Here is a 22,197-nt window from a genome sequence, read left to right on the forward strand (position 1 = left end):
CGACATCAGTAACAACATGCCCAGGACTATATAGTTGTACGTTGAAGAAGAAAATGAACAGGAAAGGGGGGATGCAAGTCTAGGCTCTGTTAAGTTCTGTTATTAAAATGTTTGTCGATGCACATATATATATAAAGGAAATACATGGTGTACGTGTAGTCTTCAACTGAAAATATGGTGGAAAATAAGATTTGATCATTTTGTGATTTGGAATATTTCTAATATTTTCACTCAATTCCTTTCTTGGCATATTTGAGTTTAAAGAACGGATTGTTTTAGCTGCTTTTTGATATTTTAACAGATCGATTCAAGATCAGGGTTGAGGAATTCTATATTGAGTAAAAGAATTACTTAATTAATTTATTCTTTACTCGGGAATGTATAAAATATATAACTCAGTGACTATTGGTACATGTAAATAAAATGCATTATTTCGTTTATCACAATATTGTTAATTTTCAAAAAAGATTTACAGACGCATGCTTTCTGAACAAATTGATAAAATCTATGAGTTACGTTTTGACATCGTCGTTGTAGCGCCGATAGTGATTTTGAATGAGTCATTTATCAATAAGTATATTATTAATTTTTGATTGATAGATTAAAAGATTACTATTGTTTAGCGTGGAGTCGGTAATATTTCAGCCATATTTCGGCGATAATTTTTTCTTATTTAATATGTGAATTGTTCAAAAATGTTGATTATGGTGCATTACATTGATTTACACCGTAACACGTCAATTTTAGTGAAGCAATGAAGTGACTATAAATGGCACAATTATCTAACACCCTCACCCACCTGCACACCCTCTCATACCTACCCATACACAACACACCCTCTCTCACCCTCCTTCACACGCTCTCACCCCCAATCCCCATCCCCATCCCCCCCCAAAAACAAACACATACGGAAAGAGAGAGAGAGAGAGAGAGAGAGAGAGAGAGAGAGACAGAGAGAGAGCATCCACAATATTGTGTTTATTAATTATCATGTTATAAAAAAAATTCATGTTTATAACAGTACCTTGATAACAGGTTTGGTTATACGATAAATAACCACTCTTGCAGATACATCTATTATCCTTGCACACTTCTGCATGAACACTACCAGTACACTGCCAGTTCCAATGACAAAACCCACCTGAAGCTACTTTTCCTGAAATGTTGTTCATTATTATTATTATTATTTTATTAATCTTTAAAGCGCAAAATACATATAGTTTCTATGCGCTGTACAATGGTTTTGCAAAGATTTAATAACAATATATCTATAAAACCTATAAATCTATTATGAAAAGTAAATAATCGATAAAACAAAAAGGACCTTAAATAAAACAAGGTAGTAAGATGAAATTGGTTAACGTAGAACAGGCAATATAAAATGAAAATAAAAACTGTTATGTACACAGGAAAGTACCTCTGAAGTTAAGTTTACGAGAAGTTACACATGGAGTCCTAGATGTTATGCTGGAATTTTACATTCATAGATTATATTCACGCTTGAACAAGAGTGTTTTAGGTTCTTTCGGAATGCTCCATGTGCTTCAAGCTCTCGTAGTTCTAAAGGCAGGTTGTTCCACAGTTGTGCGCCTAATGTGTGTATGGCTCTTGCACCATTTTTGTTCGATGGTATCTTTACTATTACTTTCCATTTGTCAGACGATGATCTTAAAGTCCTTTGTGGCTGATAAGTAGGGCATAACTCTCTCATATATGGTGATGCTGAAGAGGAGTGTAGAGACTTATGCATGGTTGTCAGCACTTTAAACACAACACATTGTTTTACAGGCAGCCATTGCAGTTGTTGAAGTACTGGTGTGATATGTTGTCTGTAGCATGTTTTTGTGAGACAACGTGCAGCATTGTTCTGAGCCACTTGTTATCGGTGCATGGCTCGATCGGATATGGCAAGCAGAAGGGCATTGTGATAGTCGAGATGGGATACGACTGTTGCATTGATGACCTTTGCACACGCTTCCTGGGTGAGATGTTGTTTCGCCTAGGAGATTCTCCTAATGTTGAAATATATCTTTTTTACCATGGACTTGACTTGTGTTTCCAGTGATAAGGTGGCATCCAGGGTAGCACCAAGATTTTTAACAGTAGATTGAGATGTCACTATACCGTCACCAATCTTCAGCTGAATGTTCTTAACACGATTCTGGTTATGAGCGCTGGCAATCACCATCATCTCGGTTTTTGTATCATTCAGTTTGAGTTTGTTTACTGTCATCCAGGTTGGGACACTCGCTATACACTCTTCCATTACCTTGACTTGTTCCGTACGCCTGACATTGTTTTTTACACTCAGACGGTTGTACAATTGAGTGTCGTCTGCAAATCCATGACGGCTAATGTCATACTGATTGATGACTCTCCTGAGTGGTAGAAGGTACACCAGGAAGAGGAGGTGACCGAGAACAGACCCTTGTGGCACTCCAGTGGACAGTGGCACATCTGAGGACACACTGTTGTTGATCTTTACTGCTTGAGTGCGGCTACTCAGGTAAGACTGTACCCAACAGAGTGCCGTGTCCGTCAGTCTAACTTCCATATGCAGTCTCTTCAGTAAGAGGGTGTGATCAATGGTGTCGAATGCAGCACTCAGGTCGAGAAGGACCAGGAACATGGCATCACCTTCATCCAGTACTGCTTTTACGTCTGCTTTTATTCGTAGGATGGCTGTTTCAGTGCTGGTACCGGTCTTGTAAGCTGACTGCAGGTCATCATGAAGACCGTTTCTGGTGAGATGACCATTAAGCTGTTGTGCAACAAGACGTTCGATGACCTTGCTGATGAAAGGAATATTTGAGACTGGTCTATAGTTAGTGAAGATATTCATATCCAGTCCTAGCTTTTTAAGACGTGGTGTAACTAGTGCACGTTTCAGCTTATTTGGAAAGACCTCGGTTGAAAGCAATGTATTAACCAGCTCAGTAATTGTCGGTAGCATCACAGAGAGGACAGCACTGTTCTTTAAGAGCGCAGTAGGGATGACATACAGTGAGCAGGTCTTATTTGCGCAAATATTGATGACCTTGTTTACTTCTTCATGCGTCTGGACCTTGAAGCAGCCAAGCTGAGGCACTGGTTTATCCCGGTCTGAAGAAGCTGTATTGTCTCGGAGATCTGTGTCATCAAAGCCTTGCCGGATCTTCTGAACTTTCTTGTAAAAAAAACTTAACAAAATCTTCGGCAAGGGTCTGGTCATTAGTAGCCGGTGGTAGAGGAGTTCCCGCATTATAATTCATTAGACTACTAATGAATCTGAAAGTCTCTTTACTGTCCGCTCTGGTGAGCTTTACCTGATAATAACTGGATTTGGCAAAGTTGATTCTATGCACCACAGCTCGGGACTGTTCTGTAAGCATATGTCTATGGACCTCTAGGCCTGAGCTCATGGCTTTACGCTCCAACTGTCTTCTCCGTTTTCTTGCTTCATGAATTGAGTCATTGTACCATGGTTTAAGAGATTCTCCTTTGATGGTGATTGTTCGTTTGGGTACTATGCTGTCCAGGACTACTTCCACTTTGGAGTCTATTGCTGACAGTAGATCATTGACATGGCCCCCTTCTTTGATGGAATTCAGCGATTCTGCTAGTTCTTGTGCAAGTGTTTCCACAGGGATGCGCTTCAATGGCCTAGCTAGCCGACTTTTGTTTGCTAGGTGTAATGGACAGGTGTAAAGTTGGCAAGTAACCGCATAGTGATTTGAGATCCCTATATCAGACACTAGGATGGACTTTACAAGTGGGAATATGGGGTCATTCCTTGTGAACACTAAGTCCAGAGTGTGTCCAGCAGCATGGGTAGCGACGTTAACATGTTGTTTTAGGTCAAGTCCAGCCACTATGTCCTGAACCTGTTTCGTGTGTGACATACCCGATTCGTCATAATGGATTTTCATGTCACCGAGGATGCATAATTGGGATGGAATAGTAGTGCATACATGTGTCAGGAACTGTTCCCACTCCTTGAGGAATTGGGTTCCCGTGAGACCATTCTGTCTTGAGGGAGGAAGATGATACACAAGCACTAGAGTAACAGGATGACTGCTATTTAGCCTGACTGCAAGTTTCAAAAGTCTTGAATTCAGGTTGAGATGTGCATGTGATATCCATACTGGCTTTGATGACAAAACCAACCCCTCCTCATCTGGTCCCTTTGGATGTAGGTCTAGGCACGCCAATGTATTTGTATCCAGGAGGGCAGAGATCGTTTATGTGCGAATCGTCTCCTTCACGCAAACAGGTTTCGGTGATAGCCAAGATGTCGATACCCTTATCATTGACATATTCGCAGAGGGATACAGCTTTCCCTGCTACAGATCTTGCATTGATCAGGTGCAGACTGATGGACTTGTTTGTTATATGCATATGCTTGTTCTTGATAGGAATATGTATGAGGTTTTTATCATTTACACCATTCGAATGTTCGATGTATACATTTCTATCAAGAGACACCTTCAACTTTATTTTCATATGGCTTGAAAACCGGCCCACTTGTGCTGGAATAGGGACTTCCTCATTAGGCTCCTCAGAAACTGATACGGTAGATATTGGAGTACTTAGTGTATTACTTGAGATACAAACTAGGTTATTGATATTAACTCTAGATTGTTGGTGCCTCGTATATCTATACCGCCCAACACAGACTGTTTGAATATATCTGATGAACCTGCGTCCCGCTTTCGTTCCTCGTCTGACATGAAAGTGTTTAGTATGACCTGTCGGAGGTAGGTCAGTTGATCTACTGAAGCACATTATATAACTATTGAAGTCTTCACCTGCACAAATTGATAGAACAACCTTCTAAATACGACTAGAGACGACCAAAAGTCAGGTCGTACTGCAACATTCGCAGCTAGGATAAGGCTGCCCGTAAAATATCAAACTGTTCAAACTGTAGTAACTTCCCTGAACTACCTAGATATGACGTCATAATATAATATGACGTCAAGTCACTGCATACTTGAGCTGACATGACGGGGAAAGTGTCATAATTGTTACACGGCACATAGATTTATTCTGGGGACTTGTTGTTTAATTCAAATGTAAGGTTTGTTTTTTAAGCTTGTGTGTGTTGTTATTATGTTTAACATTTGATATTTAAATATCTCTATTCCTTTTCCTTGTCCGATAGGCATATATTCAAGCAATAGCAAAATATTATGTTTCAAACGCTCCCCTTACACTTCCGTAGACAGAGTTAGAATTTATGAATCGTGTTTATATTGGACTCGCACAAGTGAAAGACGAGGATAAATTGAAGATATTTTGCGTGAATCTAAAAGAGAAGTATGTTTTCTAACTGAAATTTGCTGGGGGATCGTATGTATTTTATCCGCTTTTGTATAAATCGCGATAATGAGTGGAAAATACCCCTTCTTACGTTGGTAATTTTAATTTATCGTAAACTATTTTCTTAAGAAGAAAAAATTAAACCTGCCCCCAGCACTTTTTAAGTACCATGGATCACGATGAATTGATCTATATAACAAACTTTGCACAATAATTGTGTTATGCACTTGTGCCGATGCGATTTTTGTGCAACATTTAAGAATATCAAAAATGTCCGTCACGTGATCAACACAGTCATCTGACATCACAGAAATGCTTTATTATAATACCTGATTAAACTGTTATCTCAAGTTGACTGCAAATTCAAACAAGGATAACATTTTGAAATTAAAATCTAGTTCAAAATAAAATGTATGTTTTAAGACATTTTAAGCCTTCGGACAGCCTTATCATAACTGCGTTCATGTATTCTTGCATAAGACAATTCATTCGCGGGTCGACTTATCAATGTAATCTAAGACTTCAGGAAATCAAGTCGTACGACATCTTAAATCCTTAGTGCAGTACGAAGATTCATAGAAAAACTTGATAAAACATTTGGGAACAGAAATAAAGTCACGCATCAGTGAGCACAATGCTATAAATTATTGTCTTAAAATCTTTTTAAAATGCAAGTTTCTTTGCAAAATTATTACCGTCTTTGTATCTAGCAATGTGAACTGTGAAAGCTTATCAAATCTTAAAACAGGAACTTTAAAACAAATGTGCATCAAGTCTACAGAAAGGTTGTCCAAGACAAAAAACGCACTCTTTTTAAATACTCATAAACCTACCCAACAAATGTTATCATTTTCCTAGTATAATAAATTATAAGGAAATAATAATATTGCCATTTTACCTATAATGTTTAAGGCCCTTGCAATTGATTGCTCTGCTACTATTTTGTGTTGTTTTATGGACATTTGAACTTGGATACAGTTTGTTATTTGCATATATTTCACTCCCGAATCGAGGAGTAAAAGATTGATCGGTCCGTCGGAGACCCAAATCCCACTATGGGACGTGGAGACTAATAAACTGTCTTGTCGCAGTACTTGAATGATAGCAAAAGTAATATAAAATCTCTTACTGCTCAGTGGTCCTGAGTGGTGCTAAGTATAGCTGAAAATTTGCGGCTCTCCACTGACAATTAGCAGCGTCTCCATATGATTGAAAAATTCTCGAGAGAGACTTTAAACAACGAACAAACATTTTCAGTATTTGCATTTTTTTTTAGATAAAAAACTGAAAATGCTTCCACAATTTATGCTGCATAGATAGCGAAAAAATTGTTTCTTTTACATGTATCTCCACGTGTTTAAAGTATTAAGTAGAACTAAAGCAATACATAAGAAATAAAACACTACACGCATGTGGTCTAAAGCCGTCAACTAGAACGGAAATCGATTATCTTTTTCTAAATTTTGAAACCTTTATCGGTCCTTGAGGACTTCACATATTTACCCATCAGATTGAGAGTGTTTGTAAAATGGGTAGGTATTCTTGGGCCGGGGCAAATTAAAAACAGGGGTGATTACGATTTTTCAAAGAACGAGTGCACTTATGGGCCATTCACAACACACTCACACACACCCTCTCTCACCCTCACACACCCTCCTTCACACACTCTCACCCCCAATCCCCATCCCTATCCCCATCCCCCCCCCCAAAAAAAATAATAAACACATACGGAGAGAGAGAGAGCATTCTACAATATTGTGTTTATTAATTATCATGTTAAAAAAAAATCATGTTTATAATAGTACCTTGATAACAGGTTTGGTTATACGATAAATAACCACTCTTGCAGTTACATCTATTATCCTTGCACACTTCTGCAGGAACACTACCAGTGCACTGCCAGTTCCAATGACAAAACCCACCTAAAGCCACTTTTCCTGAAATGTTGTTCATTAAAACAAATGTGCATAAAGTCTACAGAAGGGTTGTCCAAGACAAAAAACGCACTCTTTTTAAATGCTCATTAACCACTCCAACAAATGTTATCATTTTCTTAGTATAATAAATTATAAGGAAATAAGAATATTGTCATTTTTGCAAAAAAGTATGATGTTTTCATGAAATATATGGATATTAGAAACAGTTTTAAAGACCAAAAGGTCATTAAATGCAAGAGAAAACAATATTTAAACTGTAAAATTAAGATGTGCGGTGCACGGCAATTTCTTGACTTGTTAAAATAGCATTGACATATATTTTTTCTTGCTTTATTAGTTTACATGGAAATACATTAGAACAAAAACTTTTATAATTACGAAAGCTTTCTGATCTAGGATCTAGAGTACTTGTGTGAAAAAAAGCAATCATGATATTTACCATGAAGTATGCATTTTGAGTTCGAGACGTTTTGGTGTGTTAGAACAAATATACATGGTTCTTTTCTTGAGGGAGGGAGAGAGAGAGAGATAATTATAACCGAAATATTGTATTTATTAATTTACCATGTTAAATTATTTAAGAAATAAACCTTTTTTCTACTTTGCGGTTGAAAAAGAGTAAACTGCCCAAAGTTAAATATAACAAGTTGTAATAAGATCTATTCCTTATACACGTTAGTTAATTTCAGTGTAGACAGTGAGACAATTTTCCTCAAGAAAAGACTTCAAATTGAACATAATGTAAAAGTAACGTCAAGCAGAGTAATACGATTTGACGTAACTAATTGAGACGTAGGCAACTTTTGTCATATTAAACAGATTAAATCTTTTACCCAATCAAATGACAAGAAATATTAAATTATAAATATTACCTTGATGACATGTTTGGTTATGTAAAAAATATCCATGTTTGCAGACACATCTATTATTCTTGCACACGTCTGCATGAAAACTACCGGTACACTGCCAGCTTCTATGACAAAACCCATCTAAAGCCACTTTTCCTGAAATGTTGTTCATTAAAACACACGTTCATAAAATGTACAGATGGGTTGTGCAAGAAAAAACGCGCTGATTTAAAATATTTAAAAACTATCTACCAATTTTTTTTGGTTAATAAATAATAAGGAAATAATAATATTGTCAATTTTGCAAAATACATGTAGTATGAGGTTTCCATGAAATATATGGAGATATCGAAGAGTATTCAAAATCAAATCAAAAATCTATTAAATGCATAAAAAACAACAGTTAAACTGTACAATTAAGATTGGCGGTGCACGGCGATTTCTTTTCTTTTAAAAATAGCATTGGCATATATTTTTTCTAGTTTTTTTATTAGTTTACATGGAAGTACAATGCGACAAAACTTTAATATCAACGAAAACTTTATGATTAAAAGTACGTGTGAAAAAAAAGCAATCATGGTATTCAACGTGTAGAATGCAGTGTGAGTCCAAGAACAGTGTGCTGGAACAAATGTTAATACTTCATTTCAAAGAAAGTCTCATACTTATGTGTTTGAAAGAAATATTCATCTTTGAAATATAATATCTTGTTGATTGACAGTATCATGTAGATGAACTTAAAGTTACTAGTTTGAAATTTGAGAGTGATAATGAATTCATATTCCTATACTGCATTATGTACGTATTATTTAAAATTTTTATTTGATATTTTCACAGTATTTTATGGAATACTGTGTAGAAAGAAATTTTCGCCCCTTTTGCCATGTTCATGGCTGGGTGTATTTAAAACCGGGCAAATTCAATGACCCCGCATAATTTCAGAAACAGTACTATGGACGGGCGAATTTAAAACAGGGCAAAATTAGCTGCAGGAACAAATGGGCGAAAATTACACGGGGCGTACATAACCTTGTACATGTACAGTGTATACAGTAATAAAATCTGCAAATTGTAAGCCAATCAGTTTTCAACATAAGAGCACGCTCCAGCTTGCATTCATTTCTCCTATTAAGAGTATATAAGAGCTCGTTTCTCATTTTACAGCTTACTATACTATAAATTTCATTTTGTTTGTACAGTGAACGAAAAAAATATATCAAACAATATGCTTCCAAATTTGTTCAGGGTACAGTACCGACCAGACCCAACCTGACACAAAGCAGTCCCAGAGCAGTCCCGGGGACTGCTTTCTGGGACTGCTAAAGCAGTCCCACAGCGGTCCCAGAGCAGTCCCACAGCGGTCCCAGAGCAGTCCCACAGCAGTCCCAGAGCGGTCCCAGCAGTCCCAGCGGTCCCAGAGAGCAGTCCCAGCAGTCCCAGTGGGCGGGGTTTATTTATTTAATGGGTGGAGCTAACTCAGAAATGAGATTTCCAATAAACAATGGAACTATAAAAGGCAGTAGAAATTGATTCTGGGTAGTATACCAGGAATCCTACATGTATGTAGGCGAAGGTCATTTATGAACAGAACATGTACGCGCATAAAAATTGAAATAATTATATTTATTGGAGGAAGGCTTTCACACTTACATGTACATATATGAATTACACTGAACACGAATATTTAATCACAATTCTTATATTAATAATTCTTCTGTGATTGATACTGGTTCCCATATTTATTTTTTATTCAGAAAATTAATTGTGAATTAATTATTTTCCACCAGAAGAAGCTTTAAATAGATCTTATCATTAATGGCCAATTTAGACTTTCGGGATACTCTAAACATTAGGGTTTTCTTAAGTATCGGGGCTTTTAAAAAAATTCTTTGTTAATTTTGCAAAGTTTTATTTTTCAGCCATGATTTTTTTTACTGACATGTCAATTTAATTATCGTTAATGCCTAGTTCTATAAAACTCAGGTTTAAGTGTATTATTTGTAAATGTTAGAGCTAGGGTACATCAGATCTGTGAATCACCAGAATGGAAGCTTCAGATTATGTTCAAAATTAATTAATCCCGAAAGAAATTTATACACATTTCATTTATCAAATTTTTTTTAGCATTAAATAAACTGAAATTAGGTTCATTGTTTACCAGCATGTTCAATGATGTGTAACATTGATACAAATATCCAAATAACATGTATCGATTTTCTGCCCCAAGGTGATTGAAACAATGGGTGTTGATACCATCTTATAAACATTAATCGGCCAAGTAAACACTAGCAAAACAAAAAAGAAATAAATCTGAATTCCCAGTATTTTCAGTTTAAAAAAAAAAAATAATAATTATATTCTTTAAATAACTTATTTATAAATTAAAAGCTACCGGTAATTCATTGATTAATTCCCCAATGATTATTCACATAGTTTATGTTACGGGAGAATGGTAGCATAATTTTATTTCATGGTCATTTAATAAATTGTTGGGTTTTATTTGAGGGTTACATGGAATACTTTTTTTTACGCGTGGTCCTTATAAAATGTGTAGCATTTTTAATTAAAAAAATCTTATATCTATAACTGTAATGATTTTTTAATAGTACCAATGCAAATTTTGAGGACATAATTTAACATTAAATAATTTAAAAAAGCCCAGATGTAGCTATTTTTTTCTCACAAACTTGTAGTTTATTTTTAGGGATAAAAATTTTCTCATGAATAAAAATTATTCCTTATTTATCAACTTTTTTTTTTAAAAATTTAAATCTAAACTACCATTAATTTGTGTAAGTATACAGTCCCTGAAAATATTAATTAACTATAATAATCTCTATTTATTAAAAGAATGTAAGAAATCCTTGCTTATTTAACAGTTTAAATTCCTCACTGCTGCAAGTAAACAAAACAACAGGGAGCCTGCAAATTCAGAATACACAAGGGGCGGAGCTATCATGTCACTCAGAACCTTTTTCACACATGAGTGAACAAAGCAGTCCCAGAAAGCAGTCCCAGGGGCAGCTGGGACTGCTGGGACTGCTTTTCATAGCAGTCCCAGAGCAGTCCCATAGCGGTCCCAGAGCAGTCCCACAGCGGTCCCAGAGCAGTCCCACAGCAGTCCCAAAGCAGTCCCGGGGACTGCTTTCTGGGACTGCTTTGGTGTCAGGTTGGGTCTGGTCGGTACTGTAGTTGGAGAAGTTCGTGGACACCTGCTATATCTCTTTAATTTGAGATATCCAAATTCGGTCGACATAATTTAACTATATATCAAAAAAGTATTCAAATACTTCGATTAAAAATTTTAAAATGATCTTGAATTATTTGAAACCTATCAAGAATTAAAAACTACAAAACTCGGATCGCGGAGCAGGTCATAATTTAGTAGTACACAAAAAAACACATGAAATAAATATGATAATGTCTGTAGTCACATTTTCTGTAAAATTGGAAAAACGGTTAAAACGGGAAAACATCCCAGAACTTTAAATCATTAAGTGTTCCATTCATTCATGTTCCAAATTTTAGCTAAATATTTCGCTTCGTTGAAAAGAAATAATTTTGAAAAGTTGGTAGATCTCGTTGAAAGCAACAAAAATAACGACGTTATTGAACTTTACGGTTCAGCACATAACGATGCCATTTTGTGTTCTACCTAGGGAAAATCCTGAATAAACTCTGAAAATATTTTTTAAAATGTCATAGGTAAGTCGTGCATGTGTTTATTAATGGAACAGGTGGTACTTGAGTTACAAAGACTTCGTATAAGACAAGGACAATCAGTAAAGAAACGGTTTATCCGATAAAATCTAATCAAAAACTTTAAAAAATTTGGAAAGTCATAGAAATACATAGATGCTCCTGAGTTGCTGATCTTGTGAAAGCAAAGTTAAATGGTAGAAGAAATTAAAACATTGACAAATGGATTTATACATCGGGAACAATTGTCCAAAAAGTGATAAGTGCTACATAACGATTTTTTAATGAGTGATTTTTTAACTATAATATAAGAATGTATAGGGATAGTATTTTAAAAAATGCTTGACGTTACATTCTCCGTGGTTTCAAAACATGTTTCTAAAATGAAATAATTTGACTTCTTTTGGATAGAATGAAATGAAACTTCACACATCAACCAAATAAATATTTTACACATAATATTGTGCTTTTTTGAATTGTTTGAAAGTAGTTTCACGAAGATTGGGATAGTCCAGGAACTTTTTGAACAACCTTCGTAAAACATGCATAATGATTAGGTAACAATATCACAAGTTGTTTTCGATATCATCCATATATTCTTAGAAAAAATGTCAACATTAGGCGTTACAAAAATTGTAACTCAAAGCAAAGATTACTTTCATCTTAAAAATCCTTTATACGATCAGTTACCTGCGTAACAACGGTTTTGTATTGCAGTATATCCCTCTTTACATGCACATCTTGAATTCAAGCAAACACCTGAGTAGATTCTATCTCTGCACTGAATATCAAACACACATTGACCATCAAGTGGAACAGCAGCTTAAGATGTAAAATATGAAATAAACATTGCATTAGAAAATATTACAAAGTACATAACCTGACATTGATTGATTATTTATTGAGTTTAAGGACAAGCTATGCGTTTCTTAATATTATATTTGTTCTAAAATTTGGTTATTTGAGTTTAATTGTCGATACTTTAACATGTTAACTCGCAAAAAAATTGAGACACAAAGGGAACGAAAGATGTTTGGTCACATGACTCAGTCTAATATTACGTCATAATCTCTGATAATATTTGTACAAAACGAGATTGAAACAACAATACTTGTATAATTTTTTAACTGTTTGTTTAATTTTCGTTCACCATCTAGTATACAATATCTGAAAACATTTATAATTTCTTGCAAATATTATCAAATTAAGGAATAAATTAATCCATTCTTCTGTTTACCTACACTGTGCGTCCAGCGCGTTTTTGACGTTATAATGGATCTCTTAGTACAGTAAGATTATACACGGTAAAAACGGGTAGTATAAAATCATAAAAACGGGTCATGATCTGTAAATGGTGGGGTAGTTTGTGAATTACAGAACGCAAAAAATATTTTTACATGGCTGTTGACGGAAATGCTCGGTAGGTATGACCTATTTCGCTTATTTCAGGAATGTGTGACGTCATAGTTGGGTTTTCCCGTACTCGAGAAATGTAAGCAAGACATGTTCTTCTCATGATTACCGGTATGTCTCGTTTAACTATGCCCCGTGCAACATTGAGCTCAGCTTTACCAATCGATATTTTAACAGTTAATCAATACCATGACGAAATTGCATTTCAACGTAAATTTTCAAATATTGAATGATAGGATTTTTTGCACATTATTTTTTTTTAGTGTTTAATTAAGTTGTCTTCAAAGTACGTAATTTTCCGTCTCCAGATGCGGTGTGACAAAAGAATTTTGCTTTTTCGAATTTTTAACCCTACTCATACTCTGAAATATTTTAAAATACACATTTTCGCTGATATATTTTTTATTATGTTAAAAAAAAATTCCTTATTGACCGAGTGATGGGCCAAAAAACATGGAGAATCAATCGTTTACTCAGACACTGTTAGGCTTAGTATTTGTCACTCAATATCTCAAAAATACCGCGGTAAGTCAAGAAACCTATTGATATATCTGCTTTAATGCATGTGGAACATACTAAATTAGGGATATATAAAATATGAAAAATATTGAACGACAGGTATTTTTTTCAGCTAAGGACCTTCTTCCCCTTAATATAAAATGTGAGATAAATGTGTTTCATTGACATGAATAATTCTTTTGGAAATAACTTTTATCGTACAATAATTATTGTTGTTTATTTTTAAAAAAGTACCGATGGCTTTCGATATTTTGTATGCATAACAAAAATTTATTTTTATCTATAAATAAGCAATGTTATGTTTATGCATTGAAAGTATTATAAAGTATTATAAACACAAAAATTGATATGTTTATTTAAAAAAAAACTTTAAATTAAAAAATATTTACATTTTCCCATGTCGTTCACTGACTTAGAACTACAAATAAAGTAATTTTTTATAACCTCATACTGCGACTTGCTCAATATACATGACAGCACTACGTGCCTTTTCACAGCGTGATGCTTATAAGCAATAAACATAGAGGGGACCCTGATGACACATTTGGAGATAACAAACAGTATTCAATATAAAAAGTTCAATACAAATTAGGAGCAGAGCAAACACACCTCTAAATTATCGGAGGTGGAATCAGGTACCATGGAGGAGTGAGCATCCCCTGCTGACAGGTCACAACCGCCGTGTGCTCCTTGTCATGACCGAAAAATAACGAAAGAATCCATAGTCAATTCAGTGTATAAAAATTGACTAACAATTAATATGAAAAACGTCAGTCAGCATTTAACTCAATGCTAAATTGTATTTACTGAAAAAGTCATTGTATCAATCATAGAACATACGGAATTATGACTTGAAAAGATATTGCTGATATTCTTGTTTCGTCAACTTGTTTGTCAATAATTTACCTTCAAGTTGTTTTTAGAAATTGTTTAACATGCAAAATTGCTTCGCCGCCTCGGGAAATAGTTTCCTCCCTCGGGTAACCATAAATTAGCTATTTCCCTCGTACCCATTCAATAACTGTATACTTCCCCTACCGGTGAACCCGGTCTGTCTGTCCCACTTTGCTTTCTACGCTTTTTTCTAAACGCTTGTAGATATTGAGCTTTCGGTATGTGAGTGTACATGTAACTTGATGAGGTACATATCAAGTACATATCAATTTACATTTTGTTCCACTTAAATGATTTTTAAGTAAAATTACAGCTTTTTTAATTGGAACAAGATTACACTTTCCGGTAGGGGCTAGTATTGCTAAGGCAATACTCTCAGAATGCTCGTTATATATATGGTGATCGGGATGTCCGTCTATCTGTTACGCTTTGGGGTACCCATCTTTTATCCACAACTCCTTTTATACCAATGAATACATTTTATGAGACTTTCACAAAATCTTTGTTACGTAGCACCATCGTGCACCTCCTATTTTTCTGTTTGATCGGACACATGTTTTGGGTTTCCGATGACAGAGCATGGACACTACTATTCTTTTTATAATATTGAAGAAAACCCATCTCTTATCCGCAACTCCTTCAATAACAATGAATAAAGAAGATGAGTGGGATGGTGGGTGAAGTGCTTATAATACGGCAAACATGATGTGAAAAAATACCGGTAAATATCAATAACGTCAAAATGTTGTCTGACATTTAAAGCTTATCAACATACAAAAATTATTAAACAGCATTTGTTCTATAACAATCAAGAAAAAATATGTAGGCAACTGAATCATTTATTTAGGATAACTGATATGAATCCATAATTTTCTGTCAATTTTGCTTCAAATTACCTCTCTTTGGTATAGCTCTGTAACATAGGATGAAAAACGGTATTTTGTTTACATTGTTTTAATAACAATGAACAGAACACTAGCAAAAATTTACAAACTTTAATCAACCTGAGCCTCTGTTTTGACGTTTTCATGGGTTTTAATTACTGTGAGTGATTAAATTTTTACCATTTACCATTGTAACAGTTACTAAAGAAAGTATAACATAAAATAAACATGCAGTCAAATATGTTACACTTGGCAAGTGTTTTTTTTTTTAGTATTTTAGTATTTTAAAATTAAAAAGAAAAGGTTGAAGAGAATTATATTTTGAAAAATGCATGGCCGTAGGAACCAGGAGGATGGGGAAGGGATTACTCCCCCCCCCCCCAAAAAAAAAAAATTTGCCCTCACCGTTTTCTACTGTATACATCGTTCACATCGTCGACATTGTCCTTCTTACTTTTCTTGTTAACATCGTTCACATCGTCGACATCAAAATGTTGGTCGATATCGAGTCGACATTGTGTCAACATTGCTCTACTTATTTTTTCTTGTTTACATCGTTCACATCGTTGACATTGCAATATTGGTCGATATCGAGTCGACATTGTGTCAACATTGACTTTTTAAAAAATCTTGTTTACATCTCTTTCACATCGTTGACACATCCATGTTGGTCGATAATGAGTATAGATATTGTGTGAACAATTGCATTCTTATTCTTTTGTTTACATATTTGGGTTGGCCTATATTGAGTCGACATCATGTCATTAACATTAGGTTTACTTTTTTGTTTATCTATCTTGTACGGAAACGTATAACCGCCTCGTGTTGTTGGTTTAGAACGCGATATTATGATATAGAAATGTTGTCAAATACAATTACTTCAAGGTTTGGCTATTTAATTATGACAACTATCTCTAATGAATAATACGTTTTTGATATGTTTTAGACGACTTATACACAAAGTTGAATTCCTAAATGTCGCACTAAAATAATGTGTAAAAATTAAGCCGCTAAAATTAAATATCGCAGACATTAGTGCAATATAACATAATATAAAGACTACGCTTAGACGACTAAATTTAATGAAAGAGGAATTTCAGCAAACCTCGAACGACTTGTAACATCAGATTTATTAATATAACATATTGCATTGCATCGATGTAAATAAAACACTCAAGTAATTCAAACTGTTATTCCACTACTTGCAGGGCCGTAGTGCGTGTCTAGGCAATGCTTTCCTCTTTTTCTGAGTGTGTGCTTTTCTTAGGACTCGGGACACTCTTTTAAAAACCGTAACTTCGAGTCACATTATTTGTAAGATCATGTTTGTTCTATCAATTGGATCCTCCTTCATCTTTTGTTTGTGAATCTTTTTTGCTCCTCCAGGGGCCCAAATTGGACTGATAAAATTTTGTATCTTTACAAGTCGTTCGAATTTTGTAAAATTTTTCTCTTTGATTAAATCGAGTCGTCTAAGCGAAGTCTTCATATATCTCATATTGCACTAATGTCTGCGACATATTTAATTTTAGCGTCTTAATTTTTAGGGTTTTTTACACATTATTCTAGTACGACATTTAGGAATTCAATTTTGATATATCAAAGGTTTTAAGTACGGCTCCGTGTAAAAATCATGCAGAGGGTGATTCATGGGGGGTTTCAGAATTTCTTCAAACTTTGCATGTTGGTAGAGTATGCTAAGATACTCCAAAAAAAAAAAATATTTTTTTTCAATTCTGCCATTGGTATCCATGGCAACCGATAAACTGTTTTGGGCAAAAAATGGCTGAAATTTCCTCTAAAAACAGGCAAAAATACCAATAATGAAGATTAAATGAAAAGAAAACTAAACAATAAAACAAATTTATGTTTATTTCTTATTAATATACAGCATAAGTAGTTACTATCCATATCTAATCAAAATATTTTTATGACCAGTAATGTGTTCTAATTTTAAGCTAAAAAGGGGAGATAATCCATATTTGCAAAAAATGTAAAATATCCATTTTTTAGGATTTCTATCTATCAAAAATTTCTAAAAACCCCACAGCCAAACTAAAAAGCCATGCTAGTTTCATAGAGACTATAGTCTAAAGTCAATAAAATTATTAAAACATTTTTGTGCAAATGATTATTAATTTCCCAAAACAACTGATGAATTTTGTACAAAAATGGTAATTTCTCTTTTTTTGTCACAGTCCAATATATGCCATATATGTTTGCATGTAAAAAATAAATAGTATTTCAAAACCATTTTTTTTATATTTCCATTTTCAAATACAATTAAATTATTTACATTTCATAATCAATCCAAATATTACCACTTCCAGTAATAGTTTTTAATTTTAAGCTGAAAAGGGGAGATAATCCATGTCGAGAAAAACTGAAATTTTCAATTTTAAAAGGATTTACAGATAAATTCAGCTATATGATTAAAAATTTAAAGAAAAAATACACTACAGCCAAACAGAAAGGCAGTGTTTATTTCCTAGACACCATACCTTATGGCAAATAAAATATTAAAATCATTTTTGGGCAATTGATTATTAATTTCCAAAAGCCATTGAAGAGTTTTATACAAAAAATGGTAAATTCACTTTTTCATCACGGTAAAATAAATGTCAAGTATATATTTAATATGCATGTTAAATTATAAATAGCATTTCAAAACAATTTCTTTATATTTCCAAATCCAAATACAACACAATTATTTATTTTCAATAATCAAATTATATCTATATCTACAGTATTATTTCTAATTTCAAGCTGAAAGGGAGAGATAATTCATGTTGACAAAAAAACAAAATATCATTTTTTGAGGATTTCAGTTATCAAGAAAATAAAATATATCTATGATTTAAAAAATAGCCAAACAAAAAGGCTGAGTAGTTTTCATAGATATCATACCCTATGGAAAATAAAAAAAAAATCATGTGCACAAAATTCATTGTGATTAATAATTTCACCAAAAAAGAAGTAGCATCATCTTTTGTCAGAGTCCAATAAATACACCATGTACATACGCCAGTACATGTTAACATGTAAGAATATCAGTTTACATTTTAAAATAAATTGCTTTACATTTCCAAATTCAAATACAACACAAATTATTTTTTTCATTAATGAACAGTAAAATGTAAAACAAGAGGCCCGTGGGCCACATCGCTCACATGAGAAGCTTTGACCATTCTGTTCTTTACCAGATTTCCCCCTTGTTATACATAATGCATCCCCACCCTACCCCACTGATCATAATTTAGACATTTTGAAATCTACAGTAACACTACCCCATGATCCTTCCATGGGCACATATGTTTCAGCTTTTTTGGCCCAGTGGTTCTTGAGAAGAATATTTTAAAAGATTTTTCCTATATATTTCTATGTAAAACTTTGATTCCCTATAATGGCCCCGCCCTTCCCCCGGGGGTCATGATTCCTACAATTTAGAATTTACACTACCCCAGAATGCTTCCACATAAGTTTCAGCTTTACTGGCCCAGTGGTTCTTGAGACGAAGATTTTAAAAGATTTTTTCTTTAAATTTCTATATAAAATTTTGATATCCCATTGTGGCCCCGCCCTTCCCCCGGGGGTCATTATTTAAACAATTTAAAATCTACATTATGCCAGGATGCTTCCACATAAGTTTCAGCTTTTCTGGCCCAGTGGTTCTTGAGAAGAAGATTTTCAAAGATTTTTCCTATATATTTCTATGTAAAACTTTGATACCCCATTGTGCCCCCCCCTTACCCCGGGGGTCATGATTTGAACAATTTAGAATCTACACTACACAAAGATGCTTCCACATAAGTTTCAGCTTTTCTGGCCCAGTGGTTCTTGAGAAGAAGATTTTAAAAGATTTTTCCTATATATTTCTATATAAAATTTTGATTCCCCATTGTGGCCCCACCCTTCCCCCGGGGGTCATGATTTAAACAATTTAGAATCTACTCTACCCCAGGATGCTTCCACATAAGTTTCAGCTTTTCTGGCCCAGTGGTTCTTGAGTAGAAGATTTTCAAAGATTTTTCCTATATATTTCTATATAAAACTTTGATTCCCCATTGTGGCCCCAGCCTTCCCCCGGGGGTCATGATTTGAACAATTTAGAATCTACACTACCCCAGGATGCTTCCACATAAGTTTCAGCTTTACTGGCCCAGTGGTTCTTGAGAAGAAGATTTTTTAATGACCCAACCCTATTTTGGTCTTTTCTTGATTATGTCCCCTTGCGAAGGGATATGTCCCTTCATTTTAACAATTTAAATTTCCCTTCACCCAAGGATGCTTTGTACCAAGTTTGGTCAAAATTGGCCCAGTGGTTCTTGAGAAGAAGTCGAAAATGTGAAAAGTTTACAGACGGACAGACGGACGGACGGACGGACGACGGACAAAACGTGATCAGAAAAGCTCACTTGAGCCTTCGGCTCAGGTGAGCTAAAACATTTGAAAATATTAATCATATTTATATTGATTACTAGATACATTTATCATATAATCATTGTATATGTAAATACAATTTTTAAAGTTTTACATCTTTGTAAGGTGCAGTCATGCCACTCAGAATATCACCAATCTCCCCTGCTTCTCTTCTGCAGTAAGTGACTGTCCTTTGTTTATTAGCTTCTTCTAAAAGCACTTAAGATCCTTTGGAAAAGAATTGCTGCCTGATTAACATTATCCAAAGTACCGTCATGGAATCCACTGAACTCTATATAATCTCTGCTTTTTGACAGCTTTAAATATCTTATTTTCCATTATTCCTAAAATAATAATTACAATATACATGTACATGAACTTATCATTCATCAATTTAGAATTCTTTAGTTAATATGCTACATTATTATTAAGGTACTAAATGGTTATTTTGATTTTATAAATTACTTTACATGGAATATCAAGTTTATATAATGCAGTAATTTCATTAAAAATCTAAAATAGTTGCATGACAGATATTCTCTCACCTTTGGAGTCTTATTAGTTAGTGGTGTTTAATGATGTTTTCTTGCTGTCTGTAATAAATAGTGTAACCTTTTCCTTCACAACCATGATGCAGCCCATCGCAATCATTCTGTGAAAATAAAATGGAATTTAATTCATCTAAAAAACAATAATACTAATATATGAAAAACAGTAAAACAAAGTTATAACAAAGTCACCGGGACCTATGAAATTACTTTGCTACATGTATATCAATTACTCATTATATCCATATAAGGAATTTGTTAAATTTATATAGCTGGGGATCTAAAATAACTTCACTATATCCATGAATTTGCTATATCTGTGTTCGTAGTAAACGAGTTTTGCTGTATGTGAAATATCTTTTCTACTAGTGTATTTTTCATCATTTGCAATATGTCTCCAGTTTTAACTTTAGTACAATTTATTGAATTTAAACAGAATCTACACTACTTGAGGCTTCTTCCAATGACTTCCATATCAGTACAATATTAATCATGGCTTTGCTGTTCTAGGGAAGATTCTCCCCTATATATTGCAATGTGAAACTTTGATCCCCATTGTGGCCCCATCCTACCCAAAGGGGGTTTAACTTTACACTACATCACCAGAGAATGCTTCCATATCATCATCTTCATGTTCTTGAGAAGATTTTAAAAGATTGTTACTTAAACCATTCCAAGTTTTCTATCTATTTTTTAAGATCCATGTGCACCTTGGTTTTGAATCCCAATGAGAAAAGCCCTTTATTTTTCATTCAAAAGTCATGACCAAGGTCAAGTTTTTGAAAAGTTTTTCATTTTCAGTCGGGTTTCAAATCTGTAATCTGTTACAAATCTGTTTGCCTGTGACAAAATTTGTGCATATCAGGCGGTTGAGCAACAGTTATTTCAAACACTGCCTTAACCATACCATCATACTTATTCATGCCTCATCGCACATAGGGGAGTGCACAGTAACTGAAACAGGTCTAGACAACAAGATTATCTGATGACACATCAGTTTAAATTTGCATGTAAATTGGCTATCAGTTTTCTTTACGTAGTTTTAGACAGCAGCACAAGGTGCACAATTATCATTTAACCCCTCAATCAAGTATCAAAAGTAAGACATACAAACGTCACAAGGTTTGTACGGTACGTATTGGAAGCAACTACAGTGGTACCTCATTTATCCGGACGCTTTGGTTCCTAGTCAAATTTCCAGATATGTGAAGTGTTCGGATACCTGAATTACCAGTTAAATAAGACAAAATAATGTTAAAAATTTTCGTTCCGATAAAAAATCATCCGAATACTAAAGCATTAGGATATATTGCATACAGATATCTGAAGGTTCACTGTATTTTTCATCTAATTGACTAAAACTACAATTTTAAATGTGAGCATCGAGCAGTGTCTTTGGAAACTAATCTTTCAATTTTGGCTGTATAAAGTAAAAAAGAAACTCTATTGTTTTTGGTGATGAAGTAAATAAAGTATGCAGTAAATCGATGAAAACCGTGTGTCGCTTCTGATTTGTATTAACAAATAGTAGACTGTCATGCTTGAGGACTCATTCAATTAATTGTAGAATGCTAGAGTAGAGACAAAATCATTGTGCTGAAAATTACCTTCCATTAACGGTAGTGTACCTGAGCTCTTTAGAAAATGGAAATTCGTCTTTTGCTTAATTAAAAATATTCAACAGCTGCAATACTACAAGTATCTATGATTTTTCCTTTTTATTAAAGACTCAAAA

At 34.2% G+C, this 22,197-nt stretch overlaps 1 protein-coding gene across 1 annotated transcript in view; it reads right to left on the bottom strand.

Moving 5' to 3' along the window:
• The window catches only part of LOC134246581 (uncharacterized), a 46,251-nt gene that overhangs the window by 18,315 nt on the left and 5,739 nt on the right, over positions 1–22,197 (bottom strand). The window contains exons 2-3 of the mRNA XM_062728970.1: positions 12,476–12,607; positions 8,111–8,242 (exon numbers count right to left, since the gene is read on the bottom strand). The gene's annotated coding sequence lies outside the window, so the exon portion shown is untranslated. The remainder of the gene's footprint in view (positions 1–8,110; positions 8,243–12,475; positions 12,608–22,197) is intronic.

The sequence above is a fragment of the Saccostrea cucullata genome, unplaced genomic scaffold (assembly GCF_032062105.1).
Source record: "Saccostrea cucullata isolate Sc308-1 unplaced genomic scaffold, CSIRO_AGI_Scuc_v1 ctg2222, whole genome shotgun sequence".
NCBI classification, from domain to species: Eukaryota; Metazoa; Mollusca; class Bivalvia; order Ostreida; family Ostreidae; genus Saccostrea; species Saccostrea cuccullata.